Below are 9,344 nucleotides of genomic sequence, written 5' to 3' on the forward strand. Positions count from 1 at the left end.
GAGAGAGAGAGGGGAGAGAGAGAGAGAGAGAGAGAGAGAGAGGGAGAGAGAGAGAGAGAGGGGAGAGAGAGAGAGAGAGAGAGAGAGAGAGAGAGAGAGGAGAGAGAGAGAGAGAGAGAGAGAGAGAGAGAGAGAGAGAGAAGAGAGAGAGAGAGAGAGAGAGAGAGAGAGAGAGAGAGGGAGGTGACGACTGGGAGTCCTAACAAAGACTCGGGAATCAACTCCTCTCTGTTTACATGAGAGACAGATGTGGCAAAAGAGCGGCAGAACTCTTTCAGGAGAAATTCTTTTCTTCTTATAAACACTCAGGAAACATTTGAGTTCCCCAAAGAACCCGGTTTTAAAAAGAAAGAGTGTGAAGAGCATTTTAAAGTCGCCCTGTGGTGAAAATTATGTTTATACTTGTTTATACTGTATGTCTATAGGGTGTTTTTAATATGCTTTAAGACAGACCATGTGTAAATTCATAAGTCGACAGCATTGCTGAGTATTTTCTCCTTAAACTGCAGTGAACCAAAAGTATAATGATTTTACCCCCTAAACTCATCTTTGATCACCAAAATGACATATTTAAACGTTTTTTCTTTGGGAAAAAAATCTTCATGCCTTAAAATAGCTTGAGTGTAACTCGTGCCTCATTTAGTATGCGCGGTTCTATGAATATGCAAATGAGCCCCGCCTCCACTCACTCACTCAGCTCAGAGATCACTGGTTGACGATCACACGTTGATCTGATTGGTTACAAGCTCGTTTGTGACGTCAGAAACACCAGCGATTTCAAACCGTGTTTTTGAGACTGTCTTTGGTTCACTGCAGTTTTAAGCAGAAAATACTCAGCAATGCTGTCGACTTATGAACTTACACATGGTTTGTCTTAAAGCAATTAAAAACACCACATAGACATATAAACAACATTAAAAACAGGATTTTCACCACAGGGGACTTTAAAAATACATCTTTATCATTATCATTATAGTTATCATCCTTGGTGTGAACGGGTGAGTAAAATCATTGAGCCAAAATGAAGAATTTCAGACATTTAGTTATTGCAATGAATTGCATTATAAAACAATTCTAAAATAAAATGAGTGCAATGATCTAGGATCACGTAGTTCTGCTGCTGGACAAACATTTCAGATCCGTGTAATAAAATAAAGTGTAAGATTATTGACTTCCTCTAACGGTTTTAAAGTAGCGCCAGATCTTTACTTTCATATTGTGACGTACATCTGAGTGTATTGGATTATCGGGGGGGAAAGTCGGGTGGACATGATTCTATGCGTCGGTTGTTGATTGGATGTTGACATGTGGGCGTGGCACTCGAGTGTATGCAGATGAGCGTGAGCTGGAAGGGGCGGAGTTTTAAGCGGACTTAATGATTGGAGGATCCTGTATACGTCACCAAAGAGAAGAACTTTTGATTAAAAGGTTAAAAAAAATGATGAGTTATTTACAAAAAAACTGCATTATGCATATAGAAAATACTCCCAAATTTAATTCGCACATTCGTGGCATATCAAGATGCATAACGTATTTCATAATGATAATAAAAGCAGTCAACTTTCTTTAACCTTCACATCAGCTACTTTTATAACTGGTGAGGAAACTCTCTAAACTCGCGCACGTCTCCTGAGGAGCGCTTTGAAAGGTAAGTCAGTTGACATTTGAGGTTAGTAGGAAGTCATCTGTGCGCTAAAGCTCCTCAGGTGATGTAGTTTGTCAGCTTGTGCAGGTGTGTGTGTGTGTGTGTGTGTGTGTGTGTGTGTGACTGAAAGCTATTGTTGGCCTTTCGGTGCCAGATTTCAGACACGCGTAAGCAAAGACATTTTCCGCACTCCCTGATCTTTAGCTTTGGCCGGCCGTGAGCGCTTGTCACTCAGCAGATTTCTGGAGCAGTAAGGGCTTCTTTTGCATCGAACTTTCTATTTTTTATAATATTTATATGTGTGACGGTGGATATTTCGGCCTCCGGCAGCCCAGATCATCATCAGAAACACAAGAACGTCTCGAATTAATTTTCCAATCTGGTTACCGTTAGTTAATAGCGTCTAAACTAATTATAAAGCAGCAATAATCTAGGATCACTTAGTTAGTTAGTAATGTGTAAAGATTATTGACTTCCTCTAACGGTTTTTAAAGTAGCGCCAGATCTTTACTTTCATATTGTGACGTACATCTGAGTGTATTGGATTATCGGGGGGGAAAGTCGGGTGGGACATGATTCTATGCGTCGGTTGTTGATTGGATGTTGAGATGTGGGCGTGGCACTCGAGTGTATGCAGATGAGCGTGAGCTGGAAGGGGCGGAGTTTAAGCGGACTTAATGATTGGAGGATCCTGTATCCGTCACCAAAGAGAAGACATTTTGATTAAAAGATAAAAAAAACTGCATTATGCATATAGAAAATACTCTAAAATTTAATTCGCACATTCGTGGCATATCAAGATGCATAACGTAGGTTTGACATCAATAGCCACGTTTTTATTACCCTTCAAATTGCACAAATGGAAATTGCGAATTGAAAAAACGCCCAATGGAAACGCCAAGTTCTTAAAAACTGCCATATATCGCTAAAAAGTTACGCTCGCAAGAGGTTTATGAGGCAATTCGATGAAAGAATATTTCGCATAACTACAATGTAAACAGTTTTTTTTCGCATTTACAGGTCACATGACGTACGTAACAGTCGATCATTCTTTAACGAAGCCGCGGTGTGTTTGGACAGAAGACGAGACAGTTCTTTATTAAACTCATAAACAACAAACAAATACCACAATTTATCAAGACCTTGACGCAGATATGAGGGAGAAACACCCAGAAACTCACAGTATACGGGTCTTTCCTTGTCATTAATGCTTGGATAACGCGACTACGTCTTCTTCCATTAAAAATAATGGTTAATGCAGTGGCGAGTTAATATACATAAACCAACCAACATCCATTAGAATGACTAATCGCAACAGAAAAAAAAAATTTCCGCTATAGTTTTTTATCGACATTCAGAAATTATCGGAAAAGTTTTGCGCAAATCTGTAATAGAAACACGGCTAATGACACCAAACGCCATTGTTCTCACACTTCCACCATACGAGCGAATGAGATTTACAAAGGTAGAGTATATAGTGACTGCTATCGTACGACTTCAGAAGACTTATAATGCGCACAAATCTTGTGTACTACTATTATAATACTTTTTTTTTGGTTTGTTTTGACGGCCATTTTCCCACCTTAGAAAAAAAATCGGTAACATTTTTATTTTACAGTGTCATTGTTACTTACATGTACTTACCATAGTAATAACAATAAATTATGCATAATTACATGCAACTAACCCTAACACTAATCCTATAATATTAAGTAGTAATTACTTAATACTATTAATTACCAAAATGTATGATTAGTCTGTAACAGAGACACCTTAAAATAAAGGGTTACACTTTATTTTAAGGTGTCATTGTTACAATGTAATTATACATTTAAGTACTGAGTAATAATAATTAAAAACATGTGCTTACTATAGGGTTATAGGATTAGTGTTAGGGTTAGTTGCATGTAATTATGCATAATTTACTGTTATTACTATGGTAAGTACATGTAACATATGTAACAAGGACACTGTAAAATAAAGTGTTACCCTTTAATGGTTAAAAGAGATCGTTATGTATTATTATCACTCTGAATTAATTGCGGCACTATTTTGGTCTGTGGTCACTGGCAGTTTTTATGTGTTAATTCTTAATCCGAATCACATCCGAAACTTCCTCTTTCCCAGAAGAGTGACTCATTACGGCTTCTCATTCATCAAGATTAATTGATTTTCACAGCTGTCTTGTGCATTAGTGTCCGTCCCACGCACAGACGTGTGCGGAGAACTCGAGGAATCCTTCCGGATCTGATCTGAACTCTCCCATCCTCACTGATCAATCAGAACTCATGCGACGCAAGTGTCTATTTAAAAATAAGTATTGTAACAAATTGAGAGTTGCAGTGATGACGGAATTTCGTAAACTGAAAAAATAATAATAATGATATAAATATAAAATATTATAATAATAAATGAACAAATAAGCACATTAATTAAATGTGAAATTTTGAAGTGGTTTCCTCGCAAAAGCTTGGATTTTCCCATTTGGCTTTTGGATTATTGCCGAATTATCAGTGTCTATCTCTGTGACTAACAACAGTTTATGATTATTACACGTTTCGTTCATCTTCACAAACACAAATTAGGGCCTAAATACAATCGGCAGAAGTAATAAGCTAAACAGGCATACGTACAATTTTTTGATAGAAGTTCTAACGTCATTTTGATTTTCTCTTGAAGTTCTGAATAATTTAAACAAAATGTGTGTGTGTGTGAGTGAGCATCAGTCATCGTCTGGACGCGTCTGATTCTCGGCTCACTTGTGTTTAAAGTCAACATGAAATCAAAACAGACTCTATTAACTTTCTTAATTCATGTTTCTGGTCTTATTAAGAATGATTCACCAGTCTATACATTACACAAACAAATGTTTGTCTTCACAATCATTATCAAAATATAATAACTTGCTCCGCCTTTTTGTTAGCTGATGTCATTAATAATTCCCTGTAGATTTTTGTCGCCGTCATTCACACAGAAATACTTCAGATTACAAAAATAAAAGAGTGTTTCATGCTGGCTGTAAACCACTAAATGTTGTGTAGGTATTTCTAACGTTTTGATTCGCTTCAGATGTTTCCGCGTGCAAATGTGTTTGTGTTTACTAACGCTGGCAAACGCCACAGGTTTTGACAGAACGCCTCACGTCATTCAGCTCGAGGCTTGAAGGAACAATAGAAAGATTTACAAAACACCTCGATTACTGTCTGTTGTGGTGTGTGTGTGTCTCTCACACACGTTACTGCACTGCAAAAACTATATTCCTACTTAGTATTTTTGTCTTGTTTTCCAGTACAAATATTCTTAAATCAAGATACATTTACTTGAGAAGCAAATTGCCCTAATGACTAATGCCCTGGTTTCAAAATGTATTGAGTTTATCCTTAAAACAAGAACAAATATCCGACTATGTGGTTAGAAAACACGTCACAATATTCCTCATTATAATAATTAATGCGCAGAATAAAGGGGCGGAGCCTGGTTGAGTTATTCAGTAGTGTGTTAAACTGGCGGTTATGGTAAGGGGCGGGACATTTCCCAAACACACTCGACCAATCACAACACACTGCTCCAGCCGACCAATCAGAGCACAGTGTGCTTTCAGAAGGAGGGGCTTCATAGAGACAGGAAGTAAACAGAGCGTTACTGACAGACTGGGAAGAGAGGAGCCGCAACAATGGAGAATATGAGGAAAATAATCAACATTCAAGCAGGAAAACCTGTTCCAGTAGAGCCTAGACTTTCCAAAAGCCTCTTTAATTTAAGAAAATAGATACTTGTAATGGAAAACAAGACAAAAACATGATTGTTTTGCAGTGTGTGTGAGAGCACACACACTCTTCCCCGTCCCGACGCGAGCACTAATGATAAAGAGCCTCTGGTGTTTCACAGTTCATGTTATACGCTTACATGCTGATGTAGTTAAAGTTCCACTTCAGTCACACAGGTCCTGTCTACCTGTTTCAGCTCCTGTGGTCCACACACACACACACACTTATATAAGGGTTTCGTGTTGAGTTGGAAAAAAAGACCTCATTCGGGGGCACTCTGTAGAGTATACTTTACCTGCATATAAACAGGTGAAAAAAGTCTTTCCTGGCAGGAGGCGTGAAGTGGGACAGCGCCAGGAAAGCTGTTTTAGATTCATCCAAAATTACTGGCTTTTGGCAGAGAGCGGCATACATACACAAAACAAATGTTCGCTTTTAATCTTACTGCTTTTTTCCTCCGTCTCTCTCTCTCACACACACAAGTCGTCTAATCTCTCTCTCCATCCGAGGACGTTTCATTTAGACATCAGATTCAATATTGCAACACTAATATGGGAAGGGCGACTTAATTAAACGTGTTAAACGAGAGTACAGCGGCTGTTCACATTTACAGTTTAGACTTTACAGAATCGCTTTCCAGATGTTTAAGCCAAAAATAGACCTCATTTAGTATGATAATGCATGTTTTTGGTCTTATTACATCCGAGCAGTCACAATATAACGCATGTTTTATAGCCGAGGTTCAGACGGATCATCAAACCGAGGGTTAGAGGCGCGTGTGTTGGTGCATGAAGGGTTAAACCAGAACATATCCCGGCATTGTTCCTCGTCCCAGAGTAAAGACACAGTCATTGGCTGCTTTTTGTCTTTTCATGTGGATTTCTCCCAGTTCTCTCCAGAAGTCATAAAGTATTATATCACACCGTTTACTTTACGATTCAGACTCGCACTGAAGAGAACGTCAAACCAAAAAACCCGTTTTGTCACATTAATGGATCTTTTTTTTTTACCCCCATCCAATTATAAGCAGAGTTTGATTCTTGGGATTATAGTGAATTAATCCTCACTTTATGAGCCGGAGAGATTTACGCTGCTCTAATACTTTAATGAAGAAACTTGATCTGCATATGAACGTTGACCATCAGACCGGTCCTGATGATAGCAGTGAGTCTGAAGCGTCAATAAAGCTAAATCTGCTTTCAATATCATATCTAATCAGCAACCATGATGAAACATCAAGACTACAATGTATATACACTCACCGGCCACTTTATTAGGTACCCCATGCTAGTAACGGGTTGGACCCCCTTTTGCCTTCAGAACTGCCTCAATTCTTCGTGGCATAGATTCAACAAGGTGCTGGAAGCATTCCTCAGGGAGTTTGGTCCATATTGACATGATGGCATCACACAGTTGCCGCAGATTTGTCGGCTGCACATCCATGATGCGAATCTCCCGTTCCACCACATCCCAAAGATGCTCTATTGGGTTGAGATCTGGTGACTGTGGAGGCCATTTTAGTACAGTGAACTCATTGTCATGTTCAAGAAACCAATTTGAAATGATTAGAGCTTTGTGACATGGTGGAAGTAGCCATCAGAGGATGGGTACATGGTGGCCATAAAGGGATGGACATGGTCAGAAACAATGCTCAGGTAGGCCGTGGCATTTAAACGATGCCCAATTGGCACTTAGGGCCTAAAGTGTGCCAGGAAAACATCCCCCACACCATTACACCACCACCACCAGCCTGCACAGTGGTAACAAGGCATGATGGTTCCATGTTCTCATTCTGTTTACGCCAAATTCTGACTCTAACATCTGAATGTCTCAACAGAAATCGAGACTCATCAGACCAGGCAACATTTTTCCAGTCTTCAACTGTTCAATTTTGGTGAGCTCTTGCAAATTGTAGCCTCTTTTTCCTATTTGTAGTGGAGATGAGTGGTACCCGGTGGAGTCTTCTGCTGTTGTAGCCCATCCGCCTCAAGGTTGTGCGTGTTGTGGCTTCACAAATGCTTTGCTGCATACCTCGGTTGTAACGAGTGGTTATTTCAGTCACTGTTGCCCTTCTATCAGCTCGAACCAGTCTGGCCATTCTCCTCTGACCTCTGGCATCAACAAGGCATTTCCGCCCACAGAACTGCCGCTCACTGGATGTTTTTTCTTTTTCGGACCATTCTCTGTAAACCCTAGAGATGGTTGTGCGTGAAAATCCCAGTAGATTAGCAGTTTCTGAAATACTCAGACCAGCCCTTCTGGCACCAACAATCATGCCACGTTCAAAGTCACTCAAATCAACTTTCTTCCCCATACTGATGCTCGGTTTGAACTGCAGGAGATTGTCTTGACCATGTCTACATGCCTAATTGCACTGAGTTGCCGCCATGTGATTGGCTGCTTAGAAATTAAGTGTTAACGAGCAGTTGGACAGGTGTACCTAATAAAGTGGCCGGTGAGTGTATATATATGTGTGTGTGTGTCACAGCTGCATATAAAATGTTTTATAATAGGTTTAAGTGAAGACTGTTTTAAGTTTACTTAAATTAAAAGCCTATTGAATATTTAAAATGAGGGCTTCAATATATTATATAATAAAATAACATATTATATTAATAATATTGGCTGGTGTTACTAATTTCATTCCTAGAGATTTAGAAAATTTTAGATTAATACTGATTAATTAACCAACTGACAGCACTGATATATATATGTAGTTCTAGATGTATTGATCTATATATATATAGTATATAGAAAAATAAAGAAATAGAAATTATATTGCTCACTCATAGTTCAGGAGACTTAATGGAGTTTTGAGTTGATATTTTGATATAAATATATATAGAAATAGTTGAAGAGCATAGATTTGACTTTCGATGGCGAATCATTGTAAACCTGAGTAAAGTGAGATCTCTTGTGAAACACATCTGAGAATTAGGAGACTGAATAATCTCCATTTAATCTCATGATAAACATCTGAAATATTAAAGCGTTCCCAAATATTAAAGGTGAAGAGCAAAACCTATGACTTCATCTTCAGCAAGATCCAATCGGATCTGATCTCTCAGATAGAGGATCAACGTCGCACAGATTTACTCTCATCTCTATCGCAACCCAACTCAAACACACAACAAGATGACCTCTGAGCCGCACACACACACACACACACACACACACACACACACACGAGCTGAACTTCATTAGGATCCACACGAGCCTGTTGTTGAGATACACACAAAAGAGAGCTTCCACAAACTGAGACTTTTGCTTGAGTTTCTCCTGGAAAAAATAAAAAACCTCAACTCCAGATTTGCAGAAGAGAATCTCAACAACGTCTCAAACTGAGCTCAGATTTGCCAGGGAAAGCCAACGATCTCAATCTGATCTCCAACACTTCTCATTAAACTGATCCACATTGTAAAGATGATATATAAAGGTTGATTTTGTAGTATTTTTGACATTATTTGTCACATCAATGCATCTTTTTAGTAAAAAAGAGAGAGCGAGAGAGTGTGAAGCTAAATCAGTCAGAAATCTCACAATTAACTAACATTTCTCCTTAAAATCATTAAACTCCACATTTTAAACATCTATACTCTTACTGTTGACTCATTTGTCTGTTTTTATTTCTCCTAACAAACTAAATCAATGAAGACAAAGATGGTACTTAATATTGCAGTGCAAAAAGTGACATTTTGAGTTATTTTAAGGAGTTACCAGTTACTAGAATGACTTGTTAGTGAATCTACTATAAGTTGATTCAATAATATTTCATAAAACTAAGAACATCATTAAGTTTCCTGAGCCATGAATGAGAAACATTTTAATAATAAGACCTCAACGCTAATATAATCGCACAAACCTGTAAGTACCAACTAAAAGAAAACAAGAACAGGGATATTTCACTGCTTTAAAAGATATGAGAAATACTC

This window comes from Rhinichthys klamathensis, unplaced genomic scaffold, assembly GCF_029890125.1.
Source record: "Rhinichthys klamathensis goyatoka isolate OS25496 unplaced genomic scaffold, OSU_Roscu_1.1 h1tg000029l_1, whole genome shotgun sequence".
Classification (NCBI taxonomy): domain Eukaryota; kingdom Metazoa; phylum Chordata; class Actinopteri; order Cypriniformes; family Leuciscidae; genus Rhinichthys; species Rhinichthys klamathensis.